The sequence below is a fragment of the Choloepus didactylus genome, chromosome 5 (genome assembly GCF_015220235.1).
Source record: "Choloepus didactylus isolate mChoDid1 chromosome 5, mChoDid1.pri, whole genome shotgun sequence".
Taxonomy (NCBI): domain Eukaryota; kingdom Metazoa; phylum Chordata; class Mammalia; order Pilosa; family Megalonychidae; genus Choloepus; species Choloepus didactylus.
The window spans coordinates 41,523,046-41,546,275 of record NC_051311.1 but is presented as its reverse complement, the minus strand read 5'-3'; the positions used below and the strand labels follow the sequence as shown (position 1 = coordinate 41,546,275).

At 36.9% G+C, this 23,230-nt stretch overlaps 1 protein-coding gene across 1 annotated transcript in view; it reads left to right on the top strand.

Annotated features, from left to right (window-relative positions):
• CNTNAP2 (contactin associated protein 2) overlaps nucleotides 1–23,230 on the top strand; it is a 2,391,149-nt gene that overhangs the window by 1,947,325 nt on the left and 420,594 nt on the right. The gene's annotated exons all lie outside the window — the stretch shown is intronic.

Sequence of the window (23,230 nt, the reverse complement as noted above, 5' to 3'; positions counted from 1 at the left end):
TGATTAAAATTTCTTGATTATAAAACTTTGGGAAGGTTCTAAGGGGACCTACAGATAGACATACATAGAAATTTCAAAGTTAATATCTTTTTGATTAGTGTAATTTTTTTTAATTTGGATAATAGTAATTATAGCTTTTTATTATAATTAAGCCAGTTAATATGAAGCATAATTTGTTTAAAATTTTCTTTGGCCACTGAAGGACCAAAAAAAGGACTTTTTCCTAGTGTCAGAAAAAGCCAAAAAGTACCTGGGATAAATATCACTGCCTGAAAGGTATATGGAGCATTTTCTCAGTTGCTCTCCGAGACACTCTGAATATCAGCATGTGAAATGAAGCAGAATATGATGATGTAACTACAAAATCAGGTATTTTTTGTATGATGACTGGTTCCATTTCTAGTCTTGCAGTAACTTACCTGCATATTTGAGTGTGTTTAGAGGCTTACTAAATTAGTTTCATTCTTTTAAAATTTTCCTTTAAGTTTACATTATATTTTTAAATACAGCACAATCTCCATTTTGCTTACTAGAAAAAAAACTAAAGAAATAGTATTTTAAAAAGAGATACGATTCATTCTCTTAAGCATAAAACATATTTTAAAAAAAGATGGGAGCCTAAAAGTAATTTTTGGGTTAAACTGCATACATAAGGTTTCATATACATCTTCACCAGACCTGTTTCTAGCCAGAGAGAATTGCAAAGTAGGTGAAGTATTTCATTCCCTCCAAATTTCTCATTTCAGTGCCCCTTTCCGCTGCAAAACCCCAAGAGTGGCACCTTCACCTCCCAACACTTTTTCAGACACAAATTAGCTGTGCCTTGTTTTTAGTCCACCAGTTACATACTAATAGGTTACACTTTTGGGCAAATATTCGTTATTCAGGAGGAGCATAGTATGAGGAAGTTTGTATAGAAGTGTAGATACTAAAGACCAGTTTAAACCGGTTGAAACCAGATTGGAATGGGGACAATGGGGGAAGATAAGGAACCGTGTCAGGTTTGCCCAAGACCACCCCCAGATTGGATGATTCACTAGGAGGACTCACAGGACTCAGCATATAGTTGCACCCATCACTAAGAATGACTACAGTGAAAGGATGCAAAGAAAAATTAGAAAAGGGAATAGGCGCATGGGGTCAAGTCCAGAGGAAACCAGGCACAAACTTCCAGAGACCTTTCCCAGTGAAGTCACACAAGACTATGCTTAATTCTCCCAGGAATGAATTGTGTGAACTGTTTTCTACTGGGGAAGCTCATTAGAGATTCAGTGCCCAGACTTTTCAATGGGGCCTGGTAACATCCGCGGCCCCTGCCTTGAGTGTCATCAAATTCCAGAGTCCCAGAGGGAAAGCGGGTGTTCAGCATAAACTTATATTGTTTGGGCAAGCACTTGAGGCATGTGAGCCACTCTTATCAGTTAATGATGGGAACCCTTCCAGACAAATCTAAGTTCCCAGACACCACAGGCCAACCTTTTAAGCAGCTTTTCTAAAGATAAGCAGTCAGAACTGCTATGTCAACTCATTTCTCCACAGGATGCCATAAGCTTTTTCCTCAATATGTGGGTGCATTAGCAGCACTTCTCCAACATAAGGCAGCAGCCCCTCACCTCTCCACTGCTTCCTGCCCAATTCTGCACACTCAGGACCCCTTTGCTTGCCCTTCTATTCAACAGGAGTCCTATCCCATATCCAGATCTACCCCTTCACACCGCGCTTCACACTCCGCTGCATACCCAGACTTCCCACCTCAAACAACGCCTTCCCAAAAAGTCTTAAAACCAGAGAAAGGAAGAACAGAGATTGTGCTATCTTGAGCTGATCATTTTTAGGTTGTGGCCTGGAGTGTCTGCTGGATCCAGCTCCTGTGCCGGATTGGCTACATAATTTGTGGAGGCCAATGCAAAATGGAAATTCAGGAGCCCTTGTTATAAAAATATTAATAATTTCAAGATGACAACATGAGAGCAATTAAACCAGGTGCAGGGTCCCTCTAAGCATGGGACCCTGTGGGACTGCACAACTGGCACACCCATGTTCCTGAGGGCTGGTGAAAGTGCAAGCTCAACCCTAACCTCTGGGTATCAGTCCTGCAAGAAATGGATCTGTGAGCTTTGTTACTCTGGCAGTTTTGAATCTTAATGAGTATTTTGTGATGAAATCAAGCTATATGTGGGAAAATATTCAATATAATAGTTTCTTATAAATACTGGCAAGCCGTATTGGTTGAGGTTTCCTAAACATATCTGATCACAAAAAAAATTATATGGAGTGCTCCATCAAAATGCAGATTCCCAGCCCCCTCCTCCAAAGATTTTGATGCAGAATGCCTGGAGTGGAGTCCAGGACTCTGTTTTTAAGAAGTTCTCTGAGAGAATTTTATGATGAGAAAGTATAGAAACTTTGGTAAAGAACACAACATTCGGGGGCAGACAGACCTAGACTCAAATTCTCCATTTATCAGCAGTGTGACATTGGGAAAGTTATTTAACTTTACCAAGCTTCAATTTCCTCATCTGTAAAATAGAGATAATTATGCTTAGCACAAAAGGTTGCTATGGAGATAAAGTGAGACGAATGTAAAGAACTTAAAAAAGTGACTGGTGCAGTAAGTTCTCAAAAAATGAGAGTTATGAATATTATATGAAAAGAGATAAAAATCTTTAAACCCCTCACTTTTGTAAAACTAATATGAATTAAGCTTAAATGCAAGTTGCTATACACAACCATTGTCTGCCAAATCAAACTAACCTCTGAATTGCAATCAGAGGCGAATAAATGAATCCATCAATAATCAATGGTAGATATGTTTTGGAGCACCAACTGTATATAAGGCATTGTTATGGGCTGGGGATATAGAAGCATGCCCAATGGTTTGTGCAGTTAAGGAACTGATCATCTAGTTCAGAGGAAGATATGTGAAAAGATACATCCCTTTATGAGGAGACATATAAAATAAAAGCAGAAGTTGCAGTCATCACCTTGAGTTGAACCTTGAAGGAAGGGTAGAGACAATGGATAGAGGACATTTTACACCGGGATTGAGTGGCACAGGTGGAAACTTGAGCCTGGAGGACACAAGGTCATGATTAGCACAAACAGAATCAAAGGGTTCCTGTATAAAAATATGTAAATGACACAAGTAAGCCCTTGACAAATACTTGAACGAGTGACTAGACCTGAGTTGGAACCAGAAAAACCTGCAAATGCCAGGCCCTAGAAGCTGAATATATTCTGTAGACATTGGAGCATTGTACACCAGAAATGAGAGAAGAGGGGAGTGGATAATCTTTGTAGGTTTAATTTAACTGCACTATTAAACTCTTCATTTATCCTTAATTTCAAAGATCTATACTCAAGCAGTTTATCTCTCTCCAATATGTGTTTTAAAAATAAAGGAACATTGTTATTAAAGAAAATGAGGTAATTCAATAAGGGGTTACAATAGGTCCACATCCAACAATGGTAGAACATAAACACACATTTAAAACTTATTGTTGGATTCCCATCATAGCAGTCTTCCCTTATAAGACTTTTTAAAGAAACTAATTTTAGACAAGCCTTTCATAATTGTGTGAAAACTCACAGAAAGAGATAGCATTTCAATATTTTTACTAAATGAGTATAATTGCGGGTGACTGCTGGCATTTCTCTTTGCCTTCATTTATATATAGTGACTCACTCCCTAATCAGAGAAAAGACAGGCATAGTTCAAGCAGTCTTCCAGCCCCAAGAGGACTAAGCTATGTCCATTCTATAAAGAAGAGCTAAGAATTGTGGAAAGGAAAAGTGAGGGTCATCTAATTCAATGCAGAGTCAGCGACTATAACCACCATTCCCCTGCAATCCAATAAGAGCAGAAATTCATTTGAGAAGAAAGGAACATGGCCCTCTTCAAAGGAGAATGACCAAGTTCCTTTCCTGGCTGTCTTCTCTGTGATGGGTGGGCTCGCCTTGCCCCTCCTGAGGTGAGGAAGCCTTTGGGGTAAAACCCTGGAATGATGATAATAATCATATGGTAATGATTGTATAATAATGATTATAGGTGATGTTTATTGCATATTTACCATGTGCCATATATGGTTCTAAGCACTTTACACAGATTAACATATGTATTCTCTGAAGAAGGTAATACCATCTCTATTTTACAGATGAGAAAACTGAGGCATAGGGAGATTTAGTCATTTGTTCCCCAGTCACATGGTGATGGGCAGAGCAGGAATCCCAACCCAGGCAGCCTGGATCCAGAGGCTGTACTATTGGCCTTTATGCTTTAGCAAGTCTGTACCAGACCTATGCCAAGAAAATGTAGCCCTTTTGCAACAGAAGAGGAAGAGTCCCTGGCTCCATTCTAGAAGACTCCACATGCTAGAGTGTTGTGGAGAGGTGAGGACTTGTGAACATGTAGAGAAGCTAACGAGCCAAGAGACCTCTAGGCAGTCTACAGAGAGCAGGAGACACTAGAGCATCTCTCAGCTCTTTGAGCCCAGGACTGTGTCTCATAGGCCATGGCCTCCAGTTAGTACTCTGCACAGGTCTTTGCAGATAACACAGTTCCAAGAAGTGTTGAAGAGATTTCATGGGAGTTGCTCACGCTAGCAGAGGACCTGAGCAACCTACCTGGAAGATCCCCATCACGCTGTTGTCATCCTGACACTATATTCAATATTTTTAAATTTTATTTTTAAATATATTGTGATAGGTGTGTTCGAAGTGCAAGAGAACTTGGTAGTTAATGTCACAATAGCAGTAATTAGAATTCACCAGGTAAAGAATGACATACCATAAAAGAATCAAGACTCCTCTTGCTCTAGTTGTCTTTTGCATGAAGGTAAATTGAGTTAGACATATCTGGATTATAGAAAAGGCATACGTTAACATATATCTGAATTAATGAAGTTTTTTTCTTTTGATAACCAATGTATTTAATAAAAACAATCTAGGTACTGCTTGTGAGAGAGAAAGATTTTCAAAATAAAGTGTTTTTATTGGAGGATTTAAAACAGGTACAAAAATATTTGTGTGAGATTTTTCTGTTCTGTTTTTTTCAAATTGGTATTTTTGAATGCTCCAGCTGTTAAATAGGGCCCATCCATTAGCTTGTGTTTGGAAATAAGCTTAATTATTCATCAGTTCACACTTACCTTATATTCATGATTTTCCAAATGGATGGCATTTACTGTGTCCATTTTTTATTAAATAAAAGTTATTTTATGCCTTTAAATCCCATTCTAAAAAAATGATTTTGCCACTAAAAAAGACCATTAAGTTCACAGTTTTCTCTCTGAGACCTGATGCTATCTTTCTGCACTATAATTAGCCACATGTGCAGTGAATTACTATGAGAAAAGCAGAGCATCTCTGAATTTCTTCAAGATACTTCTAATTGATGGCTTAACTCCATTTTCTCCTTCAGTTCCTACATCTATCCCCTGGCCACGTATGTCTTCTGATCATGGGAAGATGATAAGAATACTCTCTTTCAAAATGACAGCAATATGTTCATAGGGAGCACCTTAAAATTTGATAGACTGAATAAATATTTAGAACAAGCATTTAAATTGACCTTTACCTTTTAGTGAATTAAGAATCCCCTTATCCATGATCTGCTTCCCCCAGAAAAATCTATGTTATCATATACACACAGAATTTCAGGTATAATTTCAGAGAAATTATGAATACTCTGAAGGTCATTCTCAATCTGAGAATGCCAGCTTTGGGGAGCAGCATTTATTAACCATTTATTATTGTTGTTAATCATTCCAATGACATTTTTGTTTTTGTTAAAAATCCTGATTTTCAGAGGAACACATAATTTTTTAAATATAGTATTATAGTTTAGGATCTTTAAATTCTCACCCTGAGCCTAGTGCCATGGTTTTCTTTGTATTACTTTAGTTCCTGCACTGGCATGTAAGTGCTTTTGAGGACAGGAAAGTGTCCCATTCATCTCTGTATCTGGCACAGAGCCTAGCACTATGGTTTATACGTGGGGGTGCTCAAATAATGTATTCCTGTTGTTTAATTTTAAAAGTTAGAAATGATTACTATGCATGCATACAAATTTAAGCATATGCACTGCAAAAGTCATTTCGTTTTAAACTGATTTGTAACACTAGGGAAGAAGGATGAAACGGGGCATTTGGATTACTTGTAAGGTAGATAGATGTAAGTGGACCTGCCCTGTGCTCATACAAGAAAAACAGAGAGGGTGGCTAACCAGCATTTGCATCGACCAGACAGATTCAACATTATGGAAGAAGTGAGTGAAGAAGACACAAATGCTCAGTAGGGTTTGGAAAGGTTTCCAAGGAGCTCCAGCATCTGTGTGTCCTTCCCTAGGAAGCAATGAGCCCTAGATTAGAGGAGTACAGTATAAAATGCCCAGATCCTTCTAAGCATTTCTCATCCCAGTCACCCTTAAAGGATAAGATCAGAATTGCTAGGTACTGCCCTCAATAAAGAGGTTAAGCGTACTTGCATGGTACTCCTTCCAGCCCCCAGATATTTCCCTATCTGCTTATTAATGCCTGAAACCCCTCTAATATAATAAAGTTCTTCATTCTAATATTAGAGAAAAATATTTTGCTGACATATTTGTTGAGATTTATTAAATTTAATCACAGAGTAGAAGAGTGATCATACCTCCTCTCTGATTCCATTCAACTGAGAGGTTACCATTAAGAGTTGGAAAGGGCACCAAAAGTTGAGATTGGAGAAAAAACACGTTGAGAAAGCATTCCATCTTTCCCTATCAAATGGTTCTTATTGTCAATCCAGTTCAATAAAATTGTGTTATATGAATAGCTACTCTCCTTCAAAAAACTTCACAATTTATGAAGTTTGTGGATAATGGTTTCTTCCCCCTTGTTTGATTAGTTACCTTACAAAGAGATTTCATCCTTAGAGATTTCACTCACCAAGATAAATAGTTAGACAATGAACATCTTGGCAACGAGAACTATTTCTTATTTATTTCTGTATCCCCAGTGCCTAGGACAGTGCCTTGCATAAATATTATGCTCAATCAAGATTATTAAATGAATAGTTCTTGAATGAAAGTTAAATAAATCTATTATAAATTTAAGTGATTTATTAATTGATTTTATAAAGGAGTTAAGGTAACCTAAAAATGCTTTGATGAAACATAAAATTTTGAAATAATTTCAAGAATAAAGTAGAAACCCTAGCTGATACACAAATTTGCATTTTACTTCTAACAAATATACAGGATCTCTTTGCATGTAATTTATTTACTACGTGTTTAATGTGAGTACTATTATTGTAAACCATGATGAAGCAAATATTCCAACATTCCAAATTTTTCAATACAATTGCTAGTATTTTGTTATGTCTTGTATTTTTGAAAAGGTATTTCTCAATTGGCTGTTTTGCATATTGTACAGTTTTAAATTAGAATTATTACCACAGAAATGTTTCTAAGCCCTATAATGAAACTAAAATAGCCTTTTAAGTCTTAAAAACATGAATAAGAAAAGTGCAATTAGGTGAACACAGCTAATAATGTCCATATTCATTCTGGCAGGCCTTGTGCAGTTTCCAATGAACATGAATACCTTTTATAAGCTATGAGAAACTTTGTTCATGCTGTCTTTAGAAGCAGGTCCCTTGGTTTCCTGCATCAATTTTTTTAATTATTATTCTTTCATCTGAAACCTCTTCTAGCAAGCTTTCATGAGACAACAAATGACCCAGTGGAGTATCCATTTACAATGCTATAAACAAATACATTTTCTTAGCCCCCGATCTTTAATATTTAAATTAAATGCTTACTCTTTCATCACAGAAATGGTCTCTGTTCTAACCTCTTATCCTCATTATTAGTTACAGTTTGGTTAGATTTTTAAATAGAGCTCAATTTTTTCTCAGTGTTTCAGACGGGAAGAAAGAGTATGAAATACAGTGCCTGTTGACTTTTCTTAGAAAATAATTTTTTTTTCATTTTTATTGAGATTGTTCAGATACAATACAATTATCCAAAGATCCAAAGTGTACAATCACTTGCCCCTGGGTACCCTCATACAGCTGTGCATCCATCACACTTAATTTTTGCTCAATTTTTAGACACTTTTCATTACTCCAGACAAGAAATAAAGTGAAAGATGAAAAAAGAAAAAAAGAAAAGGAAACTCTAATCCTCCCCTATCCCTAACCAACCCCCCTCAATTGTTGACTCGTAGTATTGATATAGTACATTTGTTACTGTTTATGAAAAAATGTTGAAATACTACTAACTGTAGTATATAGTTTGTAATAGGTATATAGTTCTTCCCTATATGCCCCTCTATTATTAACTTCTAATTGTATTGTCATACATTTGTTCTGGTTCATGGAAGCGATTTCTAGTATTTGTACAGTTGATCATGGACATTGCCCACCATAGGATTCAGTTTTAGACATTCCCATCTTTTGACCTCCAACTTTCCTTCTGGTGACATATATGACTCTGAGCTTCCGCTTTCCACCTCATTCACACACCATTTGGCACTGTTAGTTATTCTCACATCTTGCTACCAACACCCCTGTTCATTTCCAAACATTTAAGTTCATCCTAACTGAACATTCTGCTCATACTAAGCAACCACTCCCCATTCTTAAGCCTCGTCCTATATCTTGGTACCTTATATTTCATGTCTGTGAGTTTACATAGTATAATTAGTTCCTATCAGTGAGACCCTGCAATAATTGTCCTAATGTGTCTGGCTTATTTCACTCAGTATATTGCCCTCGAGGTTTTGTCATCAACCCATTTTTTTTTAATATGGTTTTGTTCACTCACCATACATTCCATCCCAAGTAAATAATCGATGGTTTTCTGCATGGTCATACATTTACGTGTCCACCACCTTCACCACTATCTATATAAGGGCATCTACATTTCTTCCACAAGGCAGGAGGGAGAGTCAAAGAAGGTAGAGAGGCAAAAGAAAGAGGAAAAAAAATGACAGCTAGGAAGCAGCAAAAGGAAAAATAACCTTAAATCAAAATAGAATAAAGAATCAGACAATACCACCAATGTCAAGTGTCTAACATGCCTCCCCTATCCCCCCCCCCTTATCTGCATTTACCTTGGTATATCACCTTTGTTACATTAAAGGAAGCATAATACAATGATTCTATTAGTTACAGTCTCTAGTTTCTGCTGATTGCATCCCTCCCCCAGTGCCTCCCCATTTTTAACACCTTGCAAGGTTGACATTTGCTTGTTCTCTCTCATAAAAGAACATATTTGTACATTTTATCACAATTGTTGAATACTCTAGATTTCACCAAGTTACACAGTCCCAGTCTTTATCTTTCCTCCTTTCTTCTGGTGTCTCACATGCTCCCCACCTTACTCTCTCAACCGTATTCATAGTTACCTTTGTTCAGTGTACTTACATTGTTGTGCTACCGTCTCCCAAAATTGTGTTCCAAACCACGCACTCCTGTTTTCTATCACCCTGTTGTGCTCTCTTTAGTATTTCCTGTAGGACAGGTGTCTTGTTCACAAAGTCTCTCATTGTCTGTTTGTCAGAAAATATTTTGAGCTCTCCCTCATATTTGAAGGACAGCTTTGCTGGATATAGGATTCTTCGTTGGCAGTTTTTCTCTTTCAGTATCTTAAATATATCACACCACTTCCTTCTTGCCTCCATGGTTTCTGCTGAGAGATCCGCACATAGTCTTATTAAGCTGCCTTTGTATGTAATGGATCGCTTTTCTCTTGCTGCTTTCAGGATTCTCTTTGTCTTTGACATTTGATAATCTGATTATTAAGTGTCTTGGCGTAGGCCTATTCATATCTCTTCTGTTTGGAGTACGCTGCGCTTCTTGGATCTGTAATTTTATGTCTTTCATAACAGATGGGAAATTTTCATTAATTATTTCCTCTATTATTGCTTCTGCCCCCTTTCCCTTCTCTTCTCCTTCTGGGACACCAATGATACGTACATTATTGTACTTTGTTTCATCCTTGAGTTCCCAGAGACGTTGCTCATATTTTTTCATTCTTTTCTCCATCTGCTCCTTTGCGTGTAGGCTTTCAGGTGTTTTGTTCTCCAGTTCCTGAGTGTTTTCTTCTGCCTCTTGAGATGTGCTGTTGTATGTTTCCATTGTGTCTTTCATCTCTTGTGTTGTGCCTTTCATTTCCATAGATGCTACTAGTTGTTTTTTTGAACTTTTGATTTCTGCCGTATATATGCCCAGTGTTTCCGTTACAGCCTCTATCTCTTTTGCAATATCTTCTCTAAACTTTTTTATTTGATTTAGCATTAGTTGTTTAAATTCCTGTATCTCAGTTGAAGTGTATGTTTGCTCCTTTGGGCCATAACTTTGTTTTTCTTATTGTAGGTTGTAATTTTCTGTTGTCTAGGCATGGTTTCCTTGGTTATCCAAATCAGGTTTTCCCAGACCAGAACAGGCTCAGGTCCCAGAGGGAAGAAATATTCAGTATCTGGCTTCCCTGAGGGTGTGTCTTAGAAAATTGCTCCACCCTTTGATGCCTAGGTCACTGTGCTTTTCTGCCCAGCAGGTGATGCCTGTTAGCCTATAATTCTTGACTGGTGTGAGGAGGTATGGCCCTGTTCCCCCAGGCTCTGGGGTCTGGTTCTGAATGGAAAGGGCCCCACCCCTTTCCTCCTAGAGAAGACAGACCCCCAGGTGGAGGTCATTAGCATTTCAATGGTCTCTCTCTCTGCTTGTGCTGTCTCCACCCTTCCCCGAGTCACAGCCCTGGAAACTGAAAATGACTGGGGCTTTCTCCACTGAGCCGAAAAAGAAACAGATAGTCCCCTTCAGACCCAGTCCAAGGCGACCCTCCAGCTCTCCAAGGTCAGTCGTCACCCAAAGCCTCTGTCTGTTTTTTGGGGATGCGTACCTGTAGTGAGCAGTTCACACTCGCTACTTAAAACCCCAGTCGGAGCTCAGCTGAGCTATATTCGCTTGCTGGGAGAGAGCTTCTCTCTGGCACCACGAGGCTTTGCAGCTTGGGCTATGGGGGAGAGGGTCTCACGACTTGGATCCGCAGGTTTTACTTACAGATTTTATGCTGTGTTCTCGGGCATTCCTCCCAATTCAGGTTGGTGTATGATGAGTGGATGGTCTCGTTTGTCCCCCTGCAGTTATTCTGGATTATTTACTAGTTGTTTCTGGTTTTTTGTAGTTGTTCCAGGGGGACTACTTAGCTTCCACTCCTCTCTATGCCGCCATCTTGCCCCCAAGGACCTAGAAAATAATTTTTAACTGAATATCTATCTCCTCTTCTTTAGCTAATCCAGGTAGATTTGAAGTAAGTATATGTGAGTTGAGAACTAAAATAAGGTGCTGAAATCTACTTTCTTTTCCTGAGGAAAAGTGTTCCTAAATGAAGTGAGTTCTTCTCTCTATTCTGTGCTATCCCCATATTAACACTTGCAGATTTGGCTGGAAACTTGCCACCCCTGTAGTGTTTTCCATTTACAAATAAACAAACACTTTCCATTTATTTATGGGATGACTCAGCTTGCACTAGTTATTGAACTGTGCTCAAGTTCTCTCTCAAGAATAATTGAAGATGCAAAGGTAGAGAACAAGGGCTGCTGCTCAGGCTTCATGTCCTCCATCATATCATGTAATTTTGACATCTCATAAAATGAAAACAAGCACCACTGTTATCTCTTCCCAAAGCCCTGTTACACTGTCTTGCTCACTTACACAGCAGTCAGCCAAGGAAAGGGCAGATGCTGAAGGGCATTTGAATAACTAAATGGCATCAAAAGGAATGTGAAGATGTCTTAAACTGGAAAATTGGAGCTAAAGGTGAAACAGCAACTTACAAACATCTTCCCTCTTAAAGCTCAATCTTATTTTTGGAATATATGATCCATGGAGGACTTTATCTTAAATTGATTTGAAAGAGCCAATAAGCTTCTAAGAGTTCTCTTTTCCCAATGAGCAAAGTGTTTTGCCACTTCAGTAGTTCAAGATGATTTAGAAATATTATTGCTTTGTTACTGAAGAGACCTTTGTTTTGATTCAATTTCCGGTGTACTATAAAATTGTTTAACTTGAACCAGTGCACTTTGGTATAGTCTTGTCGGGCTTCTTTGCTTGAGGTCCAGGAACCCTTAAGAAAAAACATTGTTTCCATTAGATTCTCACAGGAGCCTGAGACCTTTCCAGATATCACTGATCTAAAATTCCTACACAGATTTGTGATCTTAGAAAAAATGAACATAATATAGAACCTAGAATGAATTCAAATGAACCCATTACTAACAAATCTCATTATATCTGTTGTGTCTAAATAGTCTAAATCATGTTCTCTGAACCCAAAGTCTTGAAAACAGACAATGGGGCCCAGGCACAGGGAGAACAGTTTTATCAACCTCTAAAAGCAAGAGTATTGAACTTGCCAAACATTAAACATGAGAGAGGGGGAAAAAAAACTGACTTTGTTAAATAAACCAGTACTTTATGCCAATAAATTAAAAGTAACTTATATGTTCCAAGAAAAAACACACAAATTAGGTTTTACAGATTTGATTCTAAGAGGTTAATACTAAAGATTTTGAGTTTTGATATTTCTTTTGTTTGTTTGTTTTAACATGTGTTCAGATGAAAAAGAAAAAGAATTGATGGAAGAAATATTAAAATTCCCTCTATTCTTTCATGAAAGTGTGCAGTTTGAATAATTTCTCTCAATTTTCTAGACGGTCACAGTAATTTGTATATTCAAGTCAGGGCTAAACTCATTAAACACTAGATCCTCATAAGACTACATAGAACTTTCTAGAAAATATTTCTTAAACTATTACATCTTTGGCTCACACGTTTATGAAGACTCATCCCTACCTCTTATTTAGCTTTATATGAAGAGAAGGAAATGGCTGTTTGTGAGAGTAGTTTCACAGAGAAACTTATTTGGAAGAGACTAAGAGCCAGATAATTCAGCTGTTCTCCCACCATTGATGGAATAAACAACGTGCAGTACACATTTCATTATTTAATCTCTTTTCCTGTTGAGTATATTGATGGAAAATTGTGCCTTGTCTTTTATCAAGTAAGCACACTTTAAAAGGCATCTAGGTGCTGTCAACAAAATGGAACACATTCAGAAAATATAAGACTTTCTCATTGCACTTGGTGGATTACTTCAATTGTCCCAAGAATCTACCAGAGTAGAAATATCATATTTTAAAGTTCAATAAATAAATAGTGCTACTTACAGAGAAGGTATGATATTCTCCACTATAAGCAGTCTTTTACTTTGACAATACAGAGACAATGCGGCTCATTATAAACCAGATTTTGTCTAAAGCCCTGAAACTACAGATTTATGAGTAAACTTCTGGTTGCAAATCACATTGAAATGTGAAAATGAAACCTTTTGCCAAATCTCTGGAAACATACGTTTAATACAGACTTTGGCAACACAAAGTTCACTTATTCCCCAGTATAGACTAAGCACCATTCAGAACCCAAAAGTGAGACTTCATTGAGTTTGTGCTCTAGGGTTAATTACATTGGCTGTAGGAAAGTGGAAACAGTGATTATTTTACTTTGTTTTAGGGTAAAATTCTAGCTTCCTTTGTATCATCAAAACTCCAAGAAAACTTATGAGTGGTTTACTTGCATTGCACACTCATTAAATCCATGATACCTTAAAGTTCTGGGTCTTGTGAGAGGATCACGCATTTTTATTCAGCAGCTAGCCTGAAAAGATATCTATAATAGGCAGAATAATGCTGCCGTCTCCCACCCACCCACAAATACATCCATGTTGTAATCCCTAGAACCTGTGAATATGGCAAAAGAGATGTTGCAGTTGTGATTAAATTAAGGATCTTGAAATGGGGAGATCATCCTGGATTATCTAGGTGAGCACAATCTAATTACACAAATCCTTAAAAGTGGAAGAGGGAGTCAGAGGATGGGCCAGAGAGATGTGACATGAAGACTTAACCTTGAAGGTGGAGGAAGAGAACCATGAGTCCAAGAATGCAGGTAGCCTCTAGAAGCTGGAAAGCACAAAGAAACAGATTCTCCCCTAGAGCCTCCAGAAGGTATGCAGTCCTGCTGACACCTCAATTTTAGCTCAGTCTGCCCCATTTCAGACTTCTGACCTACAGAATTATAAGATAATAAATTTAGGTTATTTTAAGCCACTAAATTGTAGTAATTTGCTACAGGAGCAATAGAAAGCTAATACCATATCCAACAATATTTGTACCAGATTCATAAGAAAAGGGCCATGCTAAATGTTTCCTAGAATAGTGGAAACTTGCCACCGTTAGTGCATAACTTCTTTAGGAAGCTTTAAAGACGGAAATGCATGTTTCAGTTCTGAGGTCTGAGAGTCCTTTGTAACTTTCTTGTGACCCAGCAACAAGGTACTAAAATCTTTCTACTGCCCTCAGAGGGCATTCCTTCGTGGCAAACGTCTTAAAGACCATAAAGTCTGATATGCTATGAGAATGCTTCTGAGTTCAACCAGAGAGTTCGTTCTTGAAATCGAATAACAGCCTGTAAATTGTATGGAAGGGGTTAGGTGAGCATGTACAGTTTTATTTCTTCACTATTAGCAACTTAAAACCAAAGAAACAGTGAGCTTTCTAGAATTTCTTATTTTTCCTTAGAGATTTTGCACTGCATTTGTAAGATTGACAGCCCAAATCAAGGGGCTAGTTACATTTTCCAGAGTTCCTGTTCTCATGGCATTTACTAGAGAAGCACTGTTTCTTTTTTTGACATGGCTATTATTTCTTTTTCTTCTAATAAAATAGCTCATGCTTACAAAAAGATATAAAATAAAAGAAGAATTTTCAAATTTTGCCACCACCAGGTAAAACATTGAAAACTTTACAAATACAGTTGAAGCCCTCTGTGTGCCTGTCCCTGATCATATTTCATCTTCCCACTTCCCAAGGGAATGTAACATGTGGAACTTGGCATTTATCATTCACTTGCATGTCTTTATACTTTTATTATGTTTGCCATATATGTGGATGTATAAGAAGTCCTTGCTTTGCACAGGGGTGGGGGACCTTAAAAATGAACATGTAAATCAAAATTGTTCAAACCAGTCTTATTAATGGAAACAATTACAATTGTTCTGTGACCTTTAACATGTTTGTCAAAACATTAAAATCTATTATACTGTCAGTAATAAATATTTGAGGAAAGAAAATATTAGTAAAATTATTACTTAATATACTGTAATTTGAAACATTAGTAACATTGAAAATTAAAGTTTTCTTTCTTTGTAAAAAATACTTATCAAGAGTAGTTTGAACAGTGTTTGCCTTCTTCTTGTTGTATAACTTACAATGTGGAGCAATAAATCTTTTCTACTGTCATATTCTTTTCTAAGTTTGTATCAGCTTCCAACATCTTATCCTTTGCACTTTCAATGCCATGAAACATCTCTGAGAGTTCCTTTAATGCAAAGGTTTTTGTTTTTGTTTTTACCAGCATCACTTCCTCCAGGACATCTTCATTGTTTTTGTCACAACCACTTTCCTCATTTATGTGGATAAGTTCACCTTCACTACATTTCTCTGGCTTCATATCTAAAGTCTCTTGAATGCAACATGGTCAGCCATTTCTTCTATAACTCCATTTACATTCAATTCCTATTTCCCTGCCAGCATTTTCGTGATCTGTTTCTTTGTTGCACTTTCATATTTATTGACCAATTCTCTCTTTCCAGTATCCATTTTTGTAAAATGTCATGTGGGTTTAAATTTATCTATTCCTGCACAAATCTCATATTGCATTAATGATATAGCCTTATAAGACTTGATCTTTGATAGGAGTTTTCCCACATTGTTATTTTCTAACATTTCTTAAAATTTTAATCTAAAATTCATTCTATCACAAATGATATATTTTAATAAATTACATTTTCTGGCAATTGCTGTTGTAACAGAATGCAATTAATTTTTGTACATTGATATTATCCTGAAAACTACCTGAATTCTTTCTCATAAATAATATTTTATGCAAATTGTTAGTTTTATTTATTTGTTATATTTATACATTTTATATCTTTTTCTTGTCTTACTACTCAGAGTAGTATCTTCAGTGCAATGTTTGATATGAACATGATGATAGCAGGCTTCCCTGTCTCGTTCCTTATTTTTAAGAGATTTAAAAACCTTTTTTATTTATTTTAGTATTTCATCACTAAGAATGACAGCCGTTATCAAGTACCCTTTCTCACATATTTTGATAAATAGTTTTATTATGAATTGGTGTTGACTATCAAAACATTTTCTGAATATGGTGAAATGATATAAGATTTCTCTTCTTTAATCAGTAATAAGTTATGTTACTAGCTTTTCTAATATTAAATCGTTCTTGAATTCTTGAGAAAATCGTATTTGTCATACTTTTATACACTTATACTGTATTTGGTTTACTAATGTTTTGTTTAGGAATTTTGCATCTAAAATAGAGTGAAATTGGCCTGTAATTTTTCTTTCTCCTATAATCCCAGTTAATTTTGTATTTACATTTTACTTGCCTTATAAAATTTGCTACAGAGGCCCACCCTTTATATCTAATCTCATAAAGATATTTTATAAGACTGGAATTTCTATGTGGTAGAACTTGACTATGAAAATTTTTAGTGAGGTTTTCCTTTTTTGGCAGATTTTTAACTACTGATTTGTGTTTTAATGAGTTCAGGTAGGTTCAGATTTTTTTTAGTCTGTTTTGGTACTTTTTATTTTCTAGGACATCATCTACTTAAATTTTTCAAATATATGAACATGAATTTATTCATCATAATACCTTAAATTTTAGGTTCTGACTTATCTGTAGTTTTGGTTTTTTCAATGCTTAAAGTTGCTTAGTATTGACTTCTAATAGTATTTTGTTAGAGAATATTGTGTGTCTGTTGACAATTCTTTGAAGTGTGTTGAGACCTGTTTAGGGACTAGGATGTGGTTAATTTTTATAAATATTCCAGGTTTGTTTGATGGGAATGAATATTCCAAAAATGTTGGCTACAAGAGTATACAACTCTATTTCTAATCTCTCTGTCTACCTGACTACCTGTTTATCTGTCTATGGAATATGTATGTTAGATCTAGGTCATCATTTTGCAGGATGAAGCTTGGGGCAACCTGGGGACCGTGGGCAGGGCTGGCTTTCCAGTGCTGCCATGTTGTTAATCTGTAGCTGTAAGGAATCCAAAAATTCTAAAATAAACCTGACCTTCAAATAGATACCTACACGAAGGTATATTTATCTATGTAGGACAAAGAAGCATATATTTTATTTATATACCTACATGAAGGTGTATTTATCTATGTAGGACAAAGAAGCATATATTTTATTTAAAATGTGCTTACTTGGTTTATTATATTTAAGTATTGAGGCATAAAATGTGAGGGCCTTCATTTTTTCTCTAGTCCTGGCCCACAAATATTAGACGTGGGACTGACTACCACCTCCCTCCTCTCCAAGGAGCCATTATTCTGATTTTGTTGTTAATCATTTCCTTGTTTTCCTTTATGGTTTTACCACCTAAGCCTAAATTCTTACATTATAGTTTGTTTTATCTGTTTTTATGAATTTTATAAATATTAAATCACGTAGTATGGGCACTGTGTCTGGCCTGTTTCACCTAATATTATGTTTCTGAGATTCATTCAGGTTGTAGTGTATGGCTAAATTCATTTATTTTTGTTGCTATATAGTATTCCACTGTATAATTATATCACCATTTATATACATGGCTTCCAGTTTGGGGCTATGACTGATATATATATATATATTTACTTCTAGAATTTCCTTTTAATTCATTTAAAATCTGACCAGCTTTCTAGATACCATTTTTTTTTCTTTTCATATATTTCAATTTCATCATGTGTGCCTATAAACATTTTAAATATACTTATTTTATGTCCTGTTTATAATTACTACATTATCGTGAGGATCTAGGTTTTTCTCCTGGCATTTTTTACAATGGCTTATTTCTCCATTTGTTAGAACATTATGTGTGGGACTAGCATATTCTTAGGTTGATTTTGAACTTTCCAGAGAGGACTTGAGTTGGCTTATGCCAGGTGCCTTGATTCATTATCTGGGTCAGGTTTACGTTAACTTCTTGGCTTGGGATTTCCTGGGCACTCAAATAATGTAAATTCAAACTGTAAACCTATGTGAAGGCAGGCCTATATAGGTTATGAATTCTCAGGGCAGAATTCTTCCTCATCCAGAATTATGGCCAAGGCAGATAAGTTTCATTGCCTCTTCCTTTTGCCTGCAGTCATTTATGCTTCACAGCCCAGGCTATCATTGAAGATATACCCATTGAAGTCTCAGCTTTGTGCAGCATCTAGATTCCAAAACCCCACCTGGGCGGAGCCAAGACATTGCCCTATCTCTGGAAAGCTGCGAACAATCCATTCTCTTGCTTTCCAGGATAAGGAACTGTCCTTAGTAAGTGCCAGCTCACCACTCTGATGTGCTTCTCCCTCCTCTGTCTATGCCACTGGGATTCCCCTTTCTTTCTAAAGTATTCAGCTACACATTAAAATGACACAATTTTACACAGCATTTATAGAAATTATTTTGGAGATTTTCAGAACTCCTAGTCTGTCATAATACCAGAATTAGAAAGTGGTTATTATCTTCTTTAAAGAATTGAAGACTATTTTATGAACAAAACAAAACCTCATAAATTATCGGAGAGGTGCCTAGCAAAGTGTGTCACAGTGTATTAAATATGGGTGGTAAACACTCATATTCATCCCTCTCATTTAGTTATTAAGAATTCATTAGGCTTTTTTCTCATTCACTGACTTCCAGATTCCTGATATCTAGGTTCCAAAGGAAAAAATACTATTATCATTAAATATCAGACTGTCATAAGCAACTGTTATACTGCAATAAACCCCTTTAACATACTTTGTGGATATATAGAGTACATCTGCAAGAAACTTTCTTGGAAGTTGAAGTACTGGGTTAAGACTTAGAAATTTTAATTTTCTATGATTTTTTGGTAAAATGCCCTTGAATAAGTCATATCAATTTAGCTTTCTACTAGCAAAATATGACAATGTCCTCTATCCCATGCTGTGAACAACATAGTGTTCCTGATTTGGGAAAAATAGCATATCATTATAATTTAAATTTGCTTGTCTTTTATGTATGAGTGATGAGTATCAACCTCAGTTAAATGAGCAAATAGCTGATATTCTGGAAGTTTTCACAATGGTGAAAGTGAGTGGTAAAGTCTCTATTCAGGGGAAGCTTTGTAAAATGTACTTTCCTTTTCTTCCACCCCCACCGCAACCTGCTGACAGTAGAGACTCATATGCAAACAGACCTCATTCCAGGTAACAGAGGTGTTGTTCCACTATGTTGGTTTCAAGGACTTTCCTTCATGCAGATTAAATACTGGAACTGAAATATCACTAAAACTAAGTAAGCAGATTATGTGCTGTCAACAGTGAATGCCTGATAGATCCACAATGCAAGAAATTAAAGAGACAGGTATTGTCGCAGCCCATGAGGGCCATGCCAGTCCAAAGGCCAAAGAAGACAACAAACATTTTCTGATACATGAACCTTTATTCAGGGCTTACTTACAGGGTGAGAAGTTGTGGAGAGATCATGACGGCTCTCTCAGGCCAGGCAGGCATCGCATTCACAGGGAAGACAACCGAGCGATGCAAAAAGGACAGAAAGCCTTTTATATGGATTTAAGACTAAGGCCTTTCTAACGGTGGGGGGAGCACAGATGCAGGAACAGGTTACTTTGACCTGGGGGGTGGTGCAGGAAGGACTAGAATAACACTTGAATAATTACCTTTTGCTCATTTTGTGAGACTAAAAGCCTCTCACTTCCTGCCTGCTTGCATAAAGTTATATTTTAAGGTCAGTTTACCCTTTTTCCCTTTACTGGCTTAGAAAGACAATAGGTTAAACATTTGGTCATGCAAACTGCTGTGCACCAAAGATCTGCAGGCCTGTTTTGCTCAGGCCATGGGTTGCCACAGGTATTAACTATCATTATCTGAAAGAGGCCAAAAATTTCTTGTGCTTACAGTATAGTCCTTAAAATTCTACTAGGTACTAGTCCCATCCCACCCATTCTTCTAAAATTGCAGTTGGTATTAAAAGTATTACAGTCCAATTTGGAAGTCAGTCACTATAGCATTTATGGGAAAATGGGTTCTGAATTCCAAACATCAAACCCTCAAATGAAAATTTGGAACAGAACTCAATCACAGGCTGGGAACTGCCCAGTTTTACCTGATTTTAAACTTGATACTTGAACATGAATTTTAAAAATAGAAGTAAATATTAAACAAACCCATCTCTCTTTGACCTGGTGTTTGCAATGAGCTTAGCACTGCCTGGGGATGCCACACAGTTTCATTTCATGTGAGCAGCAGCAATAACAAAATTTTGCACATATGCACACTAAGAATTTAATTTAATGAATACAGTACTGTTATTCTGCATTGTCAAGTTATTCAGTAGACACCTGGCAGATACCCTGATCACATTTCATTGTAACTTTAGCCAGTTTCCCTAAATTCACACATTAAATTTAGTGATAATCTGGAAAAGGCTTAACCAAGGACAGCTCTGTTACTCTCCCAAGTGTTACCAAAACAAAGGAGTAGCCATTTCCTACAACTCCTCTTTTCCACTGAGTCACCCGCTGTCACTTGTGAGTGTAAAGAGATCAAGGAGCAAACAGTTTTGAAATCCATTAGCGAATCCACTCAGCACAGCTTGGAGATCTCAACGGAAGACCTAATTAAAGAAAGAAAAGCTCCAGGGTTAAAGGAAAGTAAACACCCTAATCTACTAGAAAATATCTGGAGACTGCAATGCTGTGCTGAAAATTACAGCAGACTACGACTAATGCCTGCTCCAGCAGATGAAGGAAGCCCAACTGAGACAGGTTTGAGTAAGTAAAATTAGAGGTTTTATTTTCATGTGAGGTTCTTGTGAAAACAACGTGAGAACAAAACATTACCTGTTACTATGTATTATTTATTGTTAAACCTCATCAGCACACCCTTGAATTTTCACTAGCCCAGGTAGCAGTTTTTGAGGAAACACTGCTTGTAACAGCCTTGTCCAGGGCTGCCAGTGTATCTGATGGAAAACACCTGTCTATTAGCATAAAGGAAACGGTACCATCTTACCCCTTTAATTTGTAGAACATCAGATAATATTTATTTTTAAGAAAATAGATTCAAATAGCAGCCTTTTTCTTTGCTGTTAAAGAACTTGAATGGAATTTTTAGCAGATCAAATGTGTAAGCAGCTGACCTCCTCCATGCTGAGCTGGCTCTCCCTGTTTTCCTGAGGCTCCTTTCATTGCACTCAGCTCAGCAAACAGAGGAAACAGCTCTCCTGCAGTGAAGGTCCCCAGGTGAGAAACACCCAAATCAGGGTGACATTCACGAGTCATGACATCCCAGAGTGTGTGCCTTCTTGCTGCTTTTATTGTGTTCAAATCATCACAGCCTAGATGTACAACATGGTTTTGAAGCTCCAAACTCTTTAGCATCACTTAATTTATAGCCAATATGCTAACTGATCTGCAAATGTTAGAACCCCATTTCCAAGACCTTAAACATCCCCAGATCCAAATGCGAGCCACTTTCATCTTCAAATGAGGATTTCACTTCAGAGAGAGACCCTTCTGCATATATTTGCTTTAATGCCAGCAGGAAATTTGATATTTTTTCAGGATTTCTATTCAGAATACAAAGAGTTTAATAAGCAACTTTCAAAATGAAAGTTTCCAGATGAGAAATTTCAACACCCTTTTGTAGATTTGGTGGATTAGGATACATATTTCTAGTATTTTAGGAACTCTTTTTCTAATCCTTTGCAATTCATACATGATATCAGAGCCTAATCAAAGGGGCTGTTTGCTTCTGATTTCAAGCCTCCCTTACAACTACATTTACAAGAAAAAATGTTTGAAGCCAAGAAAATTGACATTGTGTTTGACCGACATGTAAAATTCTATTTAATTTTGGCTCCAAATATAAAAAACACATTCCCCTGTGATTGGGGAGCCAGTTTTGAATTAGAACATCCAGTCTCTTGCACCTATCTGCACTTCTCCATGCCCTCTGCAGAGAAACCTGCTTGGCTCCTCCTGAGGAAAATTCTGTTTATTCAGCTGACTTCCCCAACCTCTGCATGGAGATGGGGCTGATGGGGACACTCTGCCGGGCTACTCCTGCCCGGGTGCCTGATTTGTGTTGGTTGAACTATTCTGATGGCTTTTACACACCCTTACCTTGTATGCTGCTTCCCACTGTGGCCGCCCATTGCTAGCGCTCAAGTCTGACGTCACACATGCTCCAGTGAAACCATCTCCTAAACATTATCACTCTTCAGCGGTGTTCCATCAAACTGTGTATGTGTAGCTTATCTTGGAAAAGCGGTAGAAGAGAGGCAGAAGTGGAGAGATAAAAGAAAGCAGCAAAATCATAAGGTGTCATCAGAGAAATTTACTGTTTAAAAAGAATTTCTTTTTCTGTTTATAAAAGTCAGACATGATCACTGCAAAAATTTGGGAAAACTCAGAGATGTTCAAAGAAGAAAAAGTTACTATAATCATACTACCCAGCTAACATTTTAGTAGGGAAATTTCTGATTGTCAAGTAAGACGGCATATTTTCATTAATCACATGTTTTTTACTACTCTTAAATCCTATATCACAGTATTTAAATGGGAGATATCTAAACAAGGGAAGTATTTCTGGACTATCAGTCTTTCTTTTGCTTCAGCAGATCTGTCAACTTATTCAGGTTTCTCTTGATTAATATATGCTAAAAACAAAGCATCCCCTTTCCAACATTCTCAAAAAAAGCGAGTCTTATTCATTTTGGATTTGAAGAAATATTCAGGAAGGATAGTTCCTCAAACTCCATTCATCTATCATGCATTGTAATAACGCCAAGACACAAAACACGAGATCCCTTGATAGATGGTCGGAATAAATTAAACTGACAACATGAGGTCAGCAGGCAGTCCTGCCCTAAATGCACTGCCTGCACTTCTCATCTGCATAAGGCTGCCCAGCTTGATCACTGAAACATGCAAAAGAGAAATGAGCATTTTTCCTAAATGATTAAATCCTTTCGAAGATCTATAGATATGGTATGAAAATAACTGCTGTTGGCAAAGTTCATTTAGTAAACAAAGAAACTACATTTTAATGAATATTTCAAAGTAAAACAGAAATAATAG